Source organism: Lissotriton helveticus, chromosome 12, assembly GCF_964261635.1.
Source record: "Lissotriton helveticus chromosome 12, aLisHel1.1, whole genome shotgun sequence".
Taxonomy (NCBI): Eukaryota; Metazoa; Chordata; class Amphibia; order Caudata; family Salamandridae; genus Lissotriton; species Lissotriton helveticus.
This window is the reverse complement of record NC_136073.1, coordinates 101,113,690-101,132,106: the sequence shown is the minus strand read 5'-3', so window position 1 is coordinate 101,132,106 and position 18,417 is coordinate 101,113,690. Positions and strand designations below refer to the sequence as shown.

The 18,417-nt window shown below is 43.4% G+C and overlaps 1 protein-coding gene across 1 annotated transcript in view; it reads left to right on the top strand.

Annotated features, from left to right (window-relative positions):
• The first annotated feature begins 3,110 nt into the window (after window positions 1-3,110).
• The window catches only part of LOC144797783 (extracellular calcium-sensing receptor-like), a 142,035-nt gene continuing 126,728 nt past the window's right edge, over window positions 3,111-18,417 (top strand). The window contains exon 1 of the mRNA XM_078668546.1: window positions 3,111-3,147. The gene's annotated coding sequence lies outside the window, so the exon portion shown is untranslated. The remainder of the gene's footprint in view (window positions 3,148-18,417) is intronic.

Below are 18,417 nucleotides of genomic sequence, written 5' to 3'. Positions count from 1 at the left end.
GCACTGTTTAGAATCCGCCATATGCTAACTGCTACCACACCTGAGGCAACGTCTCCCTGCAAATTTTCCAGATGATTTACTTATATTCTTTAGATACATATTTTTATTTCCATTAAAACTTTGAACTTTATTTTTTTTTGTTTAAGATGTTTTTATTGATTTCCACAAAAAAACAAATGAGGCAGTATTATTTTTAACGGCACAAACTCCATCAGAATCATCTTCCAGGACTGCAACTTATTTTTCTTTATTGCTACTAGGATTGATCAACATTTCCCGCATGCACTTCTCCGATTCTTCAACAACCTTTGCGATAGCTATCGCATCCTTTAACTTTGGATTGCTAGATGTCCACAGTCTTTCCTGTGTTTTCTTGCAAATGCACTGAACAATTACCTGATCTCTAATCATCTCTTCTTGCATGGCATCAAATTCGCATTTTGCTGACAATTTTCTCAATCTTGCAACAAATTCATCAATACTTTCATTTAGACGTGGTTGCGTGTACAATTGATGCCTCCTCATGACCACATTGACATGTTTTACAAATCTCTTTTCTAATTTTAATACTGCTTCCTAATAGACATCTTCCATTTCTTCCCCCGATGGGAGGTACTTAAAAACATGTTGCCCTTCCTTGCCCAAGCAACCTAAAAGCAAAGCTTTCTTCCTCACTGCAGGAAATTCTGTGCCATCTAAAGCAACCAAATAATTTTCAAAACAGTCTATCCAATCCTCCCACTCTACAGGAGGTTCACCTGGTGACATTAGAAAAGGAGGAGGTATTACAATAGCAGTGCTCACATCCATTTTTACTTTAACAAGCACTACTCACACCCTCCACAAGATGGCAGCAGCAGTTTTGAATTTTCCTTCTGAAACTTGAATGCTTTTCCAAGGAGACAGTAACAACCAATGAGAGCACAGCTAACAACTTGCAGATTTTTTTATATTTCACTCGTGGACTGCAGTAGCTTGGCACAAAGTTCTCCACTCTACCCTTCAAATGTAAGTGCCGACTTATTAATTACTTGTTTATTGTCCTTTCTGTGCTGATATGGATATAACAGACTGTCAGCATCAATCATATCATGAGCGCACTTCTCCTCTTCCCTTTACTGTTCAGTGTTTACTTTCGAGAATCTTGCGCTCCATACAGACAGTTAGAGCTGAATATGAGCTTTTGACAATCTGACAGCTTATAACGTATTCCTTTACAAAGATTTGGCTGAAAACTAACTGTTATGCAGATATGAAGCTGTACAATATTCCTTTTAAACACAGAATGAACAAACATCCGTTCTCGCCGTGCACGTCAATGTCAATGTCGCGCGCTCAACAGCAATGCGCTCTTGTTTATCTTCAACTCATAAGTCAGACACACGATGGTTGACAATTCATTTTTTAAAGAAAACACTTGCGCTTCTACAGATCATTTCATTGACACTTCCGCTGCTAATATCCATAAATCACAAATCACAGATTGTTCTTAGAGCCAGTTCAGAGTGCGATTTGACCTCTGTATTTCCGCAGCACTCATAAATCAGGTAATACAGTTTAACTTGGCTGCCTGCTGCTCAAATGAATTAAAAAATATGCCTCACTGCTTTCCACTCACTGTTTCAGCATTTAATTTAAGATACGCTAACATGCTTGGCTAAAATACAGTGTCAGCTACGAACAACCCTTATATAATTCAAACACAGTTCTTACCACGACAGTGGGTTTGTTTCACTTAATGCAAAGCTCTCTCCACAGCATGAGTTTCACGCAGTAATCTCGTAGTACTGCCTGTAGTATATCACCACTTTCCCTGCAGATACTCTCCACGACGCTGCTATACGCGAGTTGGGTTGTTCTTTTTCTTGGGTTAATCCTTCTCCAACACGATGCCTTCTCCGTGTCTGGCAAACGTCGCCAAAATTGTTGTACATAAAATGCACAAAGACATGAAATGAATAACTTGGCATAGATTTATTAATTGGAGAAAGATCCCAAACTATGTTCCTGCCAGACACAGCTGGGCCAACTGTCATTGATGCCACAGGGAGGGATGACATCATGCTAGAATCTACACAGCATCACAGAGATATGCCATTCCAGGCAGCATCTCAATAGAATGTAACAGAAAAGTAGCTACATTTGAAATGTGTCCTGCTTGGACGAGGAAGTGGTGTTTATGCATGTTGTCTATTGGCGAAAATGAAGTAGATATGGAAACCAAAGCAAAGGTGGATCATAGGAGTTTAAAACACGAAGTTTCAAGGATCTAGGAGAAGTCAATCAAAATACAAGTGCGAGATTGGGTTAGAATTTGTCAGCCCCATAAAGTGGATGCATTATCATGGTATGCAGTGACAGTTAATAAAAAAATTGGTGAAATATTTCCCCAATGTATACATTGCCCAATCAAGTAGTTTCCAAGATAAATGGCCAGGAGAAAGCTGCTATCAAAGACAGTGTGCAAAGTAATATACCACGCAAAAGTAACAGAAGAATTATTCCTCTTAAATGTTTTGGTTGGTAGCAGTGTTTGGAATTTGGTATGTGACAGCATATTGTTCTCAGATAAAGTTTTGTTTATCTTTCTACATAGTGGTTTATTGTATGTTTCCTGTATAAAGCTGTATTCTTAACTTTCTTTTTCTAGTGCATCCTTTTTATTTTTAGTATAAATTGTGCAATTGTTTATAGCTTAGCTCATTAATGTCATAGCTTACTTTGTAACGTATTTTCTTGTTTTATATGTACACATTTTATGTATCATGCATATATATTTCTTGTTATTATAAAGAGAGAATATGTTGTATTATGTCATTGTCTATGGTTCAAGTCAGCTCTGTCACCTTTTGTGGCATAGATGTTCTAAAGTGGAATGTTGGGTGGAACTTGGTGGTTGGGACAGTTGGTCTCCAGGGGGGCTGTGGAGTTGGAAGACAAATAAACATGTGCGTGTTTATACTGCAAAAACCTACAAAGATAATAACCCGGAATGTTCCTCTCCCTTTCTTTCTCATCCTCAGGCTCCTCGTTCTGCTTGTAGTGAGAGCTGCATTCCTGGTTATTACAAGGCAGGGCGGAGAGGGCAGCCAGTCTGCTGCTATGACTGTCTCCCATGCTCTGAAGGAGAGATGTCAAAAGAAAGAGGTATGCATGTGTCTTTTTTTAGTACTGGTTATTTTTTTAGTGCTGGTTAAAGATGGCATTAAAACTGTCAATGCCATTGCATTTGGCGGGTGGTTACACTGTCTCATAAGTAGTTTTCTTTTTATGCTGCAGATGCAATATAACATGTAGAATGTAAGTCAGAGCGAGTGTGTGTTTTTGTTATTTACTGACAAAATGTTATTTGCCTATCTATGGCTTTTTATTTATAAAATGCGGCCCATTTGAATGTCTTAGCCTCAGAAAAAGTGGCTGCTCTGTCTACTTGCATCTTTGCATGTTAATTTATTGTGCTTTTCTGTCTTGATAACATGTTTTCGGATTTACTGCATTTTTCTTTCACAAAGTAAAAATGTGCTCTCACAAAGGCATAGATGCAATAACAATACTGGTCCTTTTCCAAGTATCTGCTGTACAATATATTGCTGGTCACGCTCAGAGATGTTTTAAGGCAAAGGCAAAGTGGGGTCTGGCCCAGGGCCCTAGCCTGAGAGACCCAGCTCTGTTCTGAAGAGAGTCTTGTCCTGATGCCCTGGAATAATTCTTAAAAACGTTTTCATTACATTTATTGTTAATGTGGATGATGTGTTAGAGTCTTTTACAGAAATTTTGCAGACACAGTTTGTGTTTTTTCAAGCAACATCCATAGACAAGTTTCTTTTAGATTAAAACACAGTGCCTGACATAGGAGAAATGAGAGGGTGTCACAGAGATTATTAGTGATAATATTAGTGAATTGCTTTTTTGTTACAATATTGAAAATACATGTCACTATCCCTTAACACTGGATTTAAACAAATGTTTTCAGAGTTTGCCTGTGCACTGTCAGTGTTCTGGCTAAAGAGGGCATGAAAGAGCTTAAATTGGGTCATATATTCAAAGCTGGTATGAACAGGTGCCCTCAAAATTTGTTTGACCCAACCCTAAAATACTTAAGATGTCCCTGGTCACACCTAATTTCACAAATTGCAACACAAACTTCATATTCTGACTCCTTTTCAAAGTACTCTTCTTTGACAACTTAACTGTATTATTGCAGACCGTTCAGAAAATGGGCCGTATGCCAATTGGCTGAAGCCCAGTATGTCGCTTCATTTTGGTATTTTCTTTGATAGCTGGGGTAACTATTAAAACCAGTTGGCTTTATTAGAAATGCAACCATCGACAGAAACAGGTCTCAACTGCAGCTTCTTCAGAGTAGGAATCCCTCATCAGCAATCCCATGTCATCAGATTCTAATTCTATAGTCATGACAACAAATGTTCCACAAGCTCCAAGGTTGGACATGCAAATTAATTACAACACATCGTTTTTACCCAGTATATGAACAATTATAAATAAAGAAGCACTAACTAACATTCTAGCAGTAAGTTACAAGTAAATTACAACATATAAATAAAATGCAAAAATAAAATAATGTAATATAACAATGGAACAAAAGAATGAAAAAACAAAATTAATACAAAAGATGGTCTTTGAATTTTCCAGGAACATTCAAAATTAATACAAAATATAGTCTTTGAATTTTCCAGGAACATTTCTGGTCCTACAAGGAATATCCCTGTTCAAAAATCTACCCATTGGAGCATGACCTTGGCCAGTAGCTGCACTACGGTTTGTCTCAACAAATTTGACCAACCTAGACATACTCCAGGTACAACCATTGTCCAAGGTCACTACATTGTTTCTAATTGCGGTGATAACAAAAGGGCGAAGAAAATTAGAAAACCCTTTAGGACCATGTTTGTTCTTTTTCACCAGAACACGATCACCTACATTCCACTTCTTCTCTTTTGCTGACATCTTGTCATCATATCGCAATTTGTATCTCTGTTGATACTCAGAAAGTTTATTTTTCCTTAACTCCTCAGTCATAACCTCATTTCTTCTTTGAGGAATCCAACATGGATTCAATTTAGAACTCGCCCTACTCCCTCTAAATGCTTCAAAAAGGCGATCTCTGAGAAATAGCATTAGGAGCAGTGCGATGCGCCCACCAGGTTTCTCTCAACACATTACAAAAAGAAACTCCAGAGTCCCGCACACACTGAGCACAACTCTTGACAACTCTATTCATCCTTTCTGTGAGCCCATTGGCCTGCGGTGAATACAGAGCAGTCTTTTGCTGAACAAATGAAAAATTGAAATGAAAAATTGCATTTGTATAGCGCATAACTGCCCTGGGGCCTCGCAGCGCTTAAAAATTTTAAAATACTTAAAATACACAGACTTACCAGAAAATCATGCATTTAACTAGAAGTGAACTGAACTCCATTATCAGTAATTAAATATTTAGGAATGCCTTCAGAAGCAAAGACATCCTTCAAAAATTCAATTACTGACTTAGGATTAACAGTGCTCATACATTTAGAAACCATCCACTTTGAAGTGTAGTCTACCAAAAGAACTACAAACCTTTCCTGCAAGGGCATTAATTCAAACTGTCCCATGATATCTAATCCCAATTTGTTTCAAACAGTGTCAGGCACTTCCACAGGAGAAAGAGGCACATGATTGGTTACCCGAGACTTGTCATTAATGGCACACAAATGGCAATCTTTGACAGCATTCTCCACCATTGGCTCCATTCCTGGCCACCAATATCGCTCTCTAGCTCGTGCTTTCCTAAGACTTCTTCCCAAATGTCCTTCATGAGCCAAATTGATTACCTTGTCCTTAAGTTCATCAGGTGGAACCATCCTATCACCTCTCAACAAATCTCTTGATAAAAAGATAAATCATCTCTTACTGTCCAAAAAGACTTCAACTCAGGACTTAAATCTTTGTAATTCGGCCTACCCTTGGAAATGAATTCCCTCAGAGACAAAAATAATTTATCCTTAACAGAACAGGATAACCATTCTTCCTTCAGCAACAAACTCTCCATTAACCAATTTACACATTCAATTTAATCTTTAACATGCTCACAATCCACAGGCAATCTGGACAAACAGTCCGCAGACTTGTTACTGAGGCCTGAAATGTACTGTACCTTAAAGTCAAACTCTTGCAAGCCCTCACTCCACCTCTTAAGCCTGGGAGTCATGTGATCAGTGTGATTACATGAGAAAATTTGAACCAAGGGTCGATGGTCAGAATTGACCACAAATGGAATGCCCCATAAGTTAAACTTAAAATGCCGTATTGCCCAAAACACACTCAAAGCCTCCCATTCGATACAAGAATAATTGACTTCCGCCTCCCTAAGAGCCCTAGAGGCAAAAGCTACTACAGTTTCTTCACCATCTACAAACTGAGAAAGCACCGCTCCAAGTCCCCTGAGACTGGCATCAGTTGATCGCAGCCACCGATGACATCCGTGCCCTGCTCGACAACGGAGAAACAGCGGCCCTCATCCTCCTAGACCTCTCCGCGGCCTTCAACACTATCTGCCACCGTACCCTAGTACAGCGCCTCAGCAACGTCGGAGTCCAGGAGAAGGCACTGGAGTGGATCATCTCCTTCCTCGCCGGGAGAACACAGAGAGTCCGCCTCCCTCCGTTCAGATCGGAAGCCACCGAAGTCATCTGCGGCGTCCCTCAAGGCTCCTCGCTCAGTCCAACCCTCTTCAATGTCTACATGGGCCCCCTCGCTGACATCGCACGCCAGCACAACCTCAACATCATCTCCTACGCCGACGACACCCAGCTGATCCTCTCCCTCACCAACGACCCCGCCACCGCCAGAGACAACCTACATGAAGGGATGATAGAGGTAGCCGAATGGATGAAGAACAGCCGCCTGAAACTGAACTCGGACAAGACGGAAGTCCTCATCCTGGGATCCTCACCCTCCGCCTGGGACGACTCCTGGTGGCCCCCCGCCCTGGGCAACGCACCCCAACCTACAGACCACGCACGCAACCTGGGCTCCATCCTGGACTCCTCCCTCTCCATGACCAGACAAGTCAACGCCGTCTCCTCGTCGTGCTTCAACATCCTGCGCATGCTACGCAAGATCTTCCGGTGGATCCCCACCGAGACCAGGAAGACGGTCACCCAGGCCCTCGTCACCAGCCGCCTGGACTACGGCAACTCCCTCTACGCCGGAACCACCACCAAACTCCAGAAGAGACTCCAGCGGATCCAGAACGCCTCAGCACGTCTCATCCTGGACATCCCCCGGCGCAGCCACATCTCCGGATACCTGAGAGACCTGCACTGGCTCCCGGTCAACAAGAGAATCACCTTCCGACTCCTCACCCACGCACACAAAGCCCTACACAATCAAGGCCCAGGATACCTCAACAGCCGCCTCAACTTCTACGCTCCCAAACGCCAGCTTCGATCGACCGGCCACGCCCTTGCCGCCGTCCCCCGCATCCGAAAAGCCACCACAGGAGGACGGTCCTTCTCCTACCTCGCCGCCAAGACATGGAACTCCCTCCCGACCCACCTCCACCGGACCCAGGACCACCTCGCCTTCAGGAAGCAACTCAAAACCTGGCTGTTCGAGCAGTAGCGGACCCCCCCTCCCTAGCGCCTTGAGACCCTTTGGGTGAGTAGTGCGCTTTATAAATGCCGTGATTGATTGATTGATTGAGTTTTGAATTTGGTATCAAAATATCCTAATGTTGGCATTTTCCCAATTTCAGCTTTGACCAACTCAAAAGCTACCTCACACTCCGGTGTCCAAACAAACCGTGCTCCCTTCCTCAACAAGGTTCTAATGGGATCAACAACACTGGCAACATTTTTCACAAACTTAGAGTAAAACTCTGCCATCCCTAAAAATGATCTAGCTTGCTCATTGTCCTCTGGCGTTGGCGCTTTGACTTTGCTTTCTGCAAGTTTAATCTTAGGCCGTATGCCCTCACCAGAAATAATGTGACCAAGATTCGTGACTGATTTTAACCCAATTCGACACTTTTCCTTTTTAACAGTGAGGCCTTTTTCTCTCAACCTACTCAATACCGACCTTAAAACTCTTTCATGCTCATCATCATCCTTACCATAAGCCAGAATATCGTCTTGGAAGAATAAGACATTAGGTAAATTTCCTAAAACAATCTTCATCAACTTCCGGAAGCATGCTGCCGCCGAGGCTAAAACCGAAAGGCATTCTTAAAAACTGATATACCCCCAAAGGAGTAGCAAATGACGTCAAATGTCTGGAATCTTTTTGAAGCTTAATCTGATGATACGCGGACGAAAGGTCCAACACACTAAAGATTTTAGCCCCCTTCAATATACTTATAGACTCTGAGATGTTTGGAAGGGGTTGTCGATCTACCCAGATCCATTCATTCAATCCTCGTAGATCCACACACAATCCTTATAGCATCTCCAACATCCTTGGGTGCCAAGACCACCGGACATAACCACTCGGAAGCTTCTATCTCTTCAATTACTCCCAACTTTATTAGCTTGTCAAATTCACACTTAAGTGGCTCAAACATTAAGTCTGGCACCCTCCTTACCTTGTGCACACAGGGCTTGGCTGAATTCTTCAAAATATTTCTATGCTCAAATCCCTTCAAACATCCAAGGTCATCTGAAAACACTTCAGGAAAATCGTTAAAATATTTCTCCCCAATACCCACTTCATCAACAGACATGACTTTATTTGCATTCATACGGGAAACAATCTGTACAACGCAACGCACCACCATTACAACGCAGTCATTACATCGCAGCATCCCTTACAACGCATGGCATTACAACGCATGGCATTACAACGCAGTCATTACAACGCATACCATTACAACGCATACCATTACATCGCATACTACCCTTACACTATCCAAAACTTACCCTACTGTTGCACCCCCTGGAGTTAGAATGTAATTTTTACCCCTACACTATCCAACACTTACCCTACTGTTGCACCCCCTGGAGTTAGAATAGTAATTTTTATCTCTACACTATCCAACACTTACCCCACTGTTGCACCCACTAGAGTTCGAATAGTAATTTTTACCCCTATACTATCCAATACTTTCCATATGTAATGGTATGCGTTGTGATGGTATGCGTTGTAAAGGTAGTATGCGTTGTAATGGAATGTGTTGTAAAGGTAGTTTTAGACAATTCCTTGTAATGGCGTGCATTGTAAAGGATTGCGTTGTAAAGGATGTTGCGTTGTGAAAAATGCGTTGTAAAGCCATGCGTTGTAAAAGTATGCGTTGTACCGTCATACAACCCATTCATACTTTACTTTAACTTTACTTTACTTTAAAAATTATTTATAACGCGCACTATCACCATCGGTTTCTTGGCGCTCATTGACGTGAAACAGTAATCCAGGGTTTAGTCATAGGCAGCTTGAAAAAGCAAGGTTTTTAAAGATCTGCGAAAGCAGTCGTACTTTGGGCAAAGCCGTAGGGAAGGAGGTAGGGAGTTCCAGGTGGAGGGGGCCAAAACAGAAAAACTCAGGCCTCCATGTTTTTTCCTTGTGAAGCGGGGGACTTTGAGCAGGTTTAGTGATGCTGAACGAAGAACTCTAGAGGGAATGTGGCGGGACAAGGCTGAAGAGATAAACAAGGGGGCTAAGTCCAAGAGTGCCTTGAAGGAAGTGCATGCAAGTTTGAAAATGCAGCGTTTAGAAACTGGAAGCCAGTGGAGAGTGCGGAGGAGGGGGGTAACGTGTTGATGTTTGGGCTGGCGGAAAATCAGGCGGGCAGCCTGATTTTGCACCAGCTGGAGTCGGTGGAGGTGACATGCAAGAATGCCTGCATAGAGAATGTTGGCATAGTCGAGCCTGGAGGTGATGAACGCGATGACCACTTGGGTTAGGGCCTCTTTGGTAAGAAACCTGCTGATCTTACGGATCCGCCTCAGGTGGAAAAAACAGGCAGAGGTGACCGCGTTGATGTGCGGTCTCATTGAGAGATCTTTGGAAATAGTCACTCCCAGACTTTTGACTGTGCTCACAGGAGTGGGTGCTGTCCCCAACGATGTAGGCCAGAAGGTGGCATTCCATGGGTGGTTAGGACCTCCTACCAGGACGAGCTCAGTTTTGGTAGGATTCAGCTTTAAATGGCTGTGATACATCCACTCAGCGATGGTCAGCATGGTGGACTGAAAGTCAGTACGGGGGGAAGGGTGTGAATCGATGGGGAAGATTAGTTGAAGATCGTCCGCGTAATTATAAATTGTGACCGGGGAATTTCGGAGGGAAGCTAAAAGTGGTTGGAGGTACAAATTAAAAAGTAGAGGGGATAGTGCAGAACCCTGAGGGACACCACAGGTAAGGAAAGTGTAAGAGGCAGAAAAGGAGGAGAGGTGAACAGATTGTGAGCGCTGAGGAAGGAAAGATCTGAGCCAGTCAAGGGCCAATCCCTGAATGCCGGCGTTGTGGACACGGTCGATCAAGATGGTGTGATCGACCGTGTCGAAAGCCGCCGAGAAATCTAATAGGACAAGGGCTTGAGAGATGTTTTTGTCAGCACCTTTCCTGAGGGTGTCCATGACTGCTACTATGACCGCCTCGGTGGAGTGGAGGGGTCTAAAACCCGCTTGTTGAGGATCTAGAAAGGAGGATTTTTCTATAAAAGAGCTCAAACAGCTCATACCCACCTCCTCCATCAACATGACTTGATTTTCTGGATTTTTGGCATTAGGATTCAATGTAATGCCTAAGTCACGCTGACATCTTAAAATATAACCAACAATTTCCACAAGAGAACCACCATAACTAAATGGAGAAATGTCAGGAGGCAAAAGCTTCACATTCTCCAAACCCACCACTTCATCCCATATCTCGTTCCCAATTAACGTAAATGGGGAAAAAGAATCTGCCATTGCACTAAACTCATACTCATCAACAGAGATTTTACAGAATGGCATAACAATTTTTCCAGTGTCAATGTTGTTGCCATCCTCTGCAATGCTTGTATGTTCATAGAATCATCCTCAACTCTCCCATCAGAAACACTAGAAATAACAACAGAGCGAATAGCATCAGAGTTCCCTTCTACAGAGTGGCTCTTTTTGAAGATTTACAGACACGAGCATAGTGTCCCTTAACCCCACAAATATCGCAGTGTGATTCGAAAAATATATACAACTGGAAGAAAAAGGGGGGGGAGACCGTATCCCTATATTACCCTTCTTCCTAGGAAACACTAAACTGGCATGCAACCCACCCCTGATATGTAGTCACCTGATGCGTTATTGAAATACCTGTTGTGATATGCCTCTTCTTCTTCTTCTTTTTCCTTGACAGGCAATTGCAGCTTAACACAGGCATTTCCTAGGAAGAAGGGTAATATAGGTATACGGTTTCCCCCCCTATTTCTTCCAGTTGTATATATTTTTCGAATCACACTAGTGTATACAGACAATACATTAGGGAATATGACTCTTTGTAGACAGTGAACTCCATAGATACCTGCTAAACAGTTCCTTTGGTCCTAAAGAATCGCCTGTTAATGGACAATAGCGAGAAACATGTTGACCGAACAATAGCACAATCTGGAAGGTTCCTGGAAGCATAATATTCCAGCGTTTACCCTCTAGAATCTATTTTTAATTAGAGCAGGGGACCGCCAGACTAAATTGTTCCTTGGTACCCCTAGCTTTATTTTAAACCACCCCGACACATCTACAATTCTTCCTGGCCCCACACCCGCACTTCATCTACAGGGCAGTTGGAAAAAGATCTCCACTAAAGAGCCCCTCTTTGAGGTGTTGCCCGTTCGGTATTGCACCGCCGACCCAACGAGGAACAGGCCCAAATGATGAAGCATGACACCTGCAAAGGTGTGTGAGGGCACTAAATCCAACAAAATGGATGCCCAAGGGTAATTCTTCTTTACCCTAACAACATGCTCCGCATCTCATGACTCATATCTAATTCCCCTTTTCCCTCCAGGAACGGTGCAGCATCCTTTGAATTCCTGAATTTGTGGGCATTAGCTGCAGCTGGACCTTCTACTCAATTTCGAGTAGTAATAGCCCGCTCCTCCTCTTTTTTGTACCTAAACTAGTAAATTGGTACCAAATGTACACAGGACCTGTAAATGAAATGTTACTGGTGGCCTTGCAGTACTGATTGTTTTATGACACCCATTTAAGTATCCTTCTAAATGTGTCTGGCTTGCCATTGCAGCCTGTGTGTGCAGTTTTAATTGCTTGTTCAACCTGACAAGATAAACCTCTTGCCAGGCCCAAAATTTCCTTTTTAATACATATGTGATCCCTAAGTCAGGCCTTTGCAGCCCAGAGGGAAGGATGTAGTGAATTTAAAAAGTGGGACATGCACTTTTACGTTTTGCATGTCCTAGTAGGGAAAAACTCCTAAATCCGTTTTTCACTCCTGCAAGGCGTACCTCTCCTGTAGTTTAACACTGGGTTACCATATCACATTTTACAAGTGATATATTTCAATTGGAAGCAGGAGGACAGTTAAGATTTGGTGACTAAATAATTGTAATAAAAGCCCTCTTTAATGGTAAAGTCATATTTCTAATCCCAATTCTGAAAGACACACTTTTAGAAAGTTGGCCTTTTTTTCCCCAACAATTTGGTGTCTGCAGCCTGTCTCCTGAGGTACATGGCTAGGAGCTGTTAGCATCAGGTCTTTCTGTAGTGTTCCAAGACAGAGAGACAAAGACGTACTTGATGTTGACAGGATAGATCACTCTCAGTTAACGAGGGCGAGGATCTGTCACTAACCACATTTGTCCTTCACAGAAAAGGGGAGAGGGTCAAACACAACTCTACCATCCCGAACCCCCTAGTATCACATGTACACATATAAAGGCGTGGAGAGGAACAGACCTAAAGGGAAAAATAAACAAGCAGTGGCACAATTCTGTGTTTTGAAAAACTGCCCTCACTCACACACAAATGTGTGTGACATGCATAATCATCGGGTCTGCTTACAAAAGGCCCTGGCATAGCCACGCACAGGGTGGAGCATAGGGAGGGGGAAACACAAAACACAATGATGGAGACAAACACAAATGTGACAAACGATGTTCACAAAAAGAAGTGTTAGCCGAAGACTGGGTTAAGTGATAGAACAAAGTGCAGTCAAAATAGTGCTGTTAAAACTGGCTAATCGATACCTGACAAGCCTTTATTCATAGGTTCCAAGGTCAGGATTAAAAAAGAATGAAGGATGGAATCAGGATTCTACCACTGCTAGAATTGTTTTAATAACTCTCCACGGTATTTGATCATTCTTACCTCTTTAGTGCCTGATTAAGGTAAGGGGCTAGACAAGACTGGGACTGATAGATGTCCTGTAGAAGACCAACGTGACCTGTTGAATGTGGGCACTATAATATGGTCGAAACATGTTTACTATCGCAGTTTAAAGAGTGGTGTTGTAGGATCCTAATTTCCTTCATTAACACTTCCATCCTTCATTCTTTTTAATCCTGACCTTTTTCACTAACAACCTTTGCACATCACAAAGGCCCTGCCACACTTGTCTATTGTGATCCCAGACAATCTAGGGCCGGGGCAGGGAGGCAGGAAATTCTAGGCACCTCTAAGAGTGGAATCTTCTAGAGATTTCTCCTACTTCAAAGTTGACAACAGGTATAAATATTGGAAACCAACTCTTCAGTACACACCTGGACCTGCGGAAGACTCCGAAGAAGGATTGCTGTGCTACTCTGCTGCAAGAAAGACTGTCACCCTGTTCTGCTGTCCTCCCGGATGAGTGAGAAGACCTGGGCTGGCATCTTGAACTCAGTACCACCTGAGTGACTGCAAGAGCTAGTTGGCTGGCTTCCTGAAACCTCAGCATCAGAACATACTTCCTCCATCTTCAATCCAGCACCTGGACTCTTCCAGCTGTGAGTCCTACCTTCCCACAAGGTGCCACCCCAGTCCTAGAACCTTGCAAGTGGGCCCCAAAATGCTCTGCTAACCCAGCTGTCGTCCCAGCAGAACCAATGCATCAGAGCCACTGTGCAATGCACCTGCTTACCAAAACTGCTACGTGTAAAGGGAAACACAGGAAGAGAAGTCTCTTGATCCCAGGAAACAGGATAGCTAGCTTGACACTAGAAGAAGAAGGGCCTGCTCATCAACCTAGACACACCCGTGGCTGGGACATAACACACCTTGAAGGGCAGAAGGCTTGTTGGCTTTAATTCAAAATAGTTCATTATGGGATAGTTTGCAGGAAAGTAATTAGGATGTAATGCATAAGGGATCAGATTTGCATTTGGGAACTTTTTTCTCAGATGCTAGGGGGTGTCCAGAAGTCACCCCACCCACTGACTAGTCTATACTTTAAAAATGGCATCTCACCCCTAGCTCAAAAAAACACATCTGAATCTGTGGATGAACAGAACAGGCCTGGACCTGCTGCCTGTGGTCTATGTGGAGATTTACTCCCATGTGTACCCATGATTGAGAAGTTTATCCCAAGGGTCAATTGGTTGACCTCTTGTTTTTCTATGGGGCACACCTTGTTACAAGAGGCCTTTTCTTGGATTGACCAGCTGACCAGTAATAACTGGACCTCTACATTGACATTGCCTTGCTGGTACATTCTGGTAGAGTGAGTCCTTGCCACTAAGTGCTTTCCCTGAGCTCATGCGAGCCTTAGCAGAGACCAAGAGAATCTGCTCTGGAAAATTTGAAAAGTTGGGATCTCTGGAGCTTCAGTAGGACTTTGTAGCAAAGGTAGTTGATTTGGAGAGGACTTTGGTCAATACAGGTTTAGCCTTGCCCTGCTGGAGGATTCTGAGCTCCATAAAAGTGACTAAGGGCCTTTTTTTACAGATGGCTCAAGGACTTTCTTTCGGACCGCAGTTTCCAGGTTCAGAGAGGTATGTTCCTTTCCAACAGCGTTGCCTTAGAACAGGGGGTGCCTCAGGGCTCGGCCCTGAGTCCCACCCTGTTCAACCTGTATATGGCTCCATTGGCAGCTGTTGTTCAGTCATACGGCATAGATCTAGTATCTTATGCCGATGACACGCAGCTGCTCATCTCCCTGTCACAATCACCCAAGTTAGCAGCGGCCAATTTTAAAACCTGCATGCAGGAGCTCGCTGGCTGGATGGATCAACACTGCCTGAAGCTCAATGGGGCTAAAACGGAGGTGTTAGTGATAGGGGGAGATGGGGCGAGCTGGACTCAGGAATGGTGGCCGCCTTGCCTTGGCTCTCTGCCCATCCCGTGCAGTGAGGCTAAGAACTTGGGGGTCTGGGTTGACCCTAAACTCTCTTTTGAGAGTCATGTTGACAAACTGGTGGGGAAATGCTTTGGGGTTATGAAGACCCTAAACCGTACTCTGGACCTACTGCCACTTGAGGCCAGACGTACTATGACCCAAGCGTTGGTCACTTCTCGTGTTGACTACGCGAATGTGCTGCTATTAGGAACTACAGAGAAGAACCTGAGAAGACTGCAAGTGCTGCAAAATACGGCGGCCCGTTTAGTCCTCAGACTCCCCAAAAGAACAGCATCCAAGCCTACTTTGGCTGCCCTTCACTGGCTTCCTATAAAGCAAAGAATCCTCTTTAAAGCCCTACTCTTTTGTTATAGGATAACTTCTGCAAAAGCTCCAGAGTATTTGAAGGACTTGGCCATCCCCTATCTGCCCCAAAGAGCACTTCGCTCTATGGGTATGGGTCTCCTTACAGTTCCTCGTGTAAGAAGGGCCAGGATGGGAGGCCGCTCTTTTCGGGTGTTGGCAGCCACCCAATGGAACAGCCTGCCAGCTGTGATCAGACTAGCCAAAACGGAAATTATGTTCCGGAAACTTTTAAAAACACATTTGTTTGCCCTCTAGGGATGGTTGTTTCTGCCCTCTTGACTCTCGCTCCACAGCGCGGGGATACGCCGGGATGGCGTCACCAGGCGCTTTATAAACCCCTTTATTATTATTATTATTATAGGACATGGGGTACTCCATCCTAAGTGTGACTGATATCCCATCTGCCTTATTATAAGTGCCACAGGATATAATGCACTTGTAATAAAGCTGACTGGATATTAGTCACATATACACTGGAGTGAATTATCCGCTAAACTCTAAATCAGACCCTAAGTCAGAAAGGAGAAATGTTGACTGAGTGAAGGCACACAAAGATTCAGGCCGATTAGAGGACTTCGGTAGGAGTGAAATGTGAATTTTCCCCTTCACAGATTGTTCTGCCAAAACAAAGAGCTTCAGTGGAACCTTGTTCAATGACTTTCCCCTTTGAGAGGACTTTGCAAGATACAGCCTTCAATCATGCCTCGCTGGAGGCTTTCGGCTTTCATGAAAAAGACTAAGTCAGAAGGTAAAATCTTCCGCTGGGTGAATCATTCAGGGTATCTGACCTCTGATCTATCATGGTCAGACTATACTTGCACATTGGAAGTGCTTCATATGTGTATAAATAAGTGTCGGGGCTCAAGATATTTCTCAGAAGGCCACTACAGCTTGCACCATCCACTGTCTCTGACAGCATTGAGAAAAGCCAGTACTGAGGCTACATGCAAACTATCAAAATTTTAAAATGTGCTAACTTGGACTATATCAGTTAATCCAAAGTTGTAAGAAAAGCCTGTGTGCACTGGTAATTTTTTGTGTGTGTTTATTGACTTGTTTAAAGATGTTACTTATGTGTTTCAGTAAAAGTTAGTATAATTAATCACTGCACATAGGCCCCCGTAAACACACAAACAGTGACTTTTGATTGGTACCTTACTTTTTATGCCTCATTTTGTCCTACATTTTAAAAATTCATGCATTCGGTTCCTCCATTGGATTCCTGTCATTTCGGTGTAATCGTTCCTGTTATTATTTTCCTTAATTTTAGAAATTGGATGTGGGATTTTCATTGTGTTGTATTTTGACTTTTTTTTAATTTCTAAATACTTTACAGCCTATTTGCTTTGTGTCATAATTAATAGGGATTGTGCCCAGGTATATTTATTGAATTTGTATGTTGGTTCCTGAAATGATTTTGAAAGTATTACTTCGGAAGTACTCAAATCCTTCTCAACCAATAATTCATCTGTTTAGTAAAGAGGGTAATGGACTGGGGAGTCATTTAGAGTTTGGCGGAGTAGAAGTTTCAATCTTGCATTTATCCGCATCATTAAAAAGTGAGAGAAAGTTAAAATTTCCGATAGCCTATCCACCACAAATCTGCCAGTGTCACAGCATCACAAAGTCCATCTTATGTAAAGCGTGCCTTCCAGCACATATTTTTTTTGCCCCAGATCGCTCTGGTAGTTTTAGCTGACACAGGCAGGCAGGTAAGAAAAGGCACCAGGGACCATTATTTTCTTTATTTTAGAATCAAAACTTCATTTTGGAGGGTTGTTTCTAAAAATTTAAATACACCAAGATGGATGGGTTCTGACATGGCAGGGTTACTTTCAGCAGAAACAATTCAGAACTTTCTTTAATAAATAAAACTAGACCAAAACCACAAAAAATCAAATTAGTAGAACTGGACACATTAAAATGTAAAGATTTGAGAAAAAATAGCCCCAAAAAGCCCACAGCACCAACTGTGAATATCTGCGTGTACCTGACTGGGACACAGTGACAAGTTCAGGCTGACCGCACTGGAGCGCAGGATGGCTACAGCAACCCAGTTATGCCCTTTGACTAAAGTACCTCAAATCCTGATTTGCAGAGCATTGCAAGGATCCGTGTCAAAGATGCATCATGCAGCCAAAGTGATGCGTCAGTTCTGAAATGCAGGGAGGCATGCAATGTGGGGACCTGCATTGTTATCAAGAATACTGTTGAGAGTCTTTCAATATGATGTCCGGTGTTAAGAGCACAGCGTGCAGTCAGGGCAATGTGTCTATTCTGAAGAGCTTCAAGGCTGCAATGCGGAGTCCGGCATTGTTGTCGAGGCTGCTGTCAATAAGGGATGCAAGGGCCTGTGCCAAGGATGTGCGACGCAGTGGTTCGAAAGAGCTGCAATGTGATGCACGTCGTTGAGAAGAGTTCAATCGATGCAGCAGCGGAGATGCATCACTTCTGCTCGGCTTTGTGCTGCACAGCACAGCACAGCGAATGGGCGGATTCCGCTGGATCTACAGAGGCTAGCAGAGCACCTTAAGCCAACTTCCAAGGGTTCAGGACCAGGGTGGCACCACTTGGCAGGGTAGACTCACAGATAGTAGAGTCTAGGTGCAGTTGCAAGGTTGTTGGATGCCTGTTATGTACCAGATGCTTCAGATCGGGAGGCCTGCCAACTTGCCCTTGGAGTCCCTCAGGGGTATGGGTTCAAGAGATGCAGGTCCAGTCCTTCTCACCTGAGCTAGAGAACAGCAGGAAGCAGCTCAGCACAGCAGGGCAGCAGTTCCTTCAGGCCAGCAGTCCAGCAGAGTTGCA